We start from the raw sequence: 494 nt of genomic DNA, 5'->3' as shown, positions 1-494 counted from the left end.
CTTTCTGTTGTTGGTTTGGGTCAATGTAAGATAACCGAATTCACTACCTAGTGGATCATCTGTTAATGCTGATTGTTTGTTTGAATATATGTGTGAATGAACAGGATGAACAGACCTACCCAGAACTTGCTGTTTTTACTTTTGTGCTCTGGGAATCAGCAGAAAGTACATTATCTAGCAGTTGACTATAAGTAACAGGAGAAGAGTAAATATTTTATTTTGGAGTATTTGAGGGAAAGGGACAAATTTTGTATCAACCAACAGCTGCAGTAAAAAATACAACCAGGTTGTCCCCTTCAACAGGTGCTAAAGGAAATATAAAAAGGAATTGTAGAAATCTTGTCAGCTCTCAAGCATTTTAGCTTTCAGCTAACTTGAAGTGATATGCTTGGTAAATGTGAGCATCTCTGACAGTACTTTCCTCCAGTGTAATAATTTCTTAGTTCCTGTAAAGTATTGTATGTTATTTTAGCTAAGCAAGAATTAGGGAGTCA

Source organism: Manis javanica, chromosome 3 (genome assembly GCF_040802235.1).
Source record: "Manis javanica isolate MJ-LG chromosome 3, MJ_LKY, whole genome shotgun sequence".
In the NCBI taxonomy this organism is placed as follows: domain Eukaryota; kingdom Metazoa; phylum Chordata; class Mammalia; order Pholidota; family Manidae; genus Manis; species Manis javanica.
Note: the sequence above shows the minus strand (reverse complement) of the source record.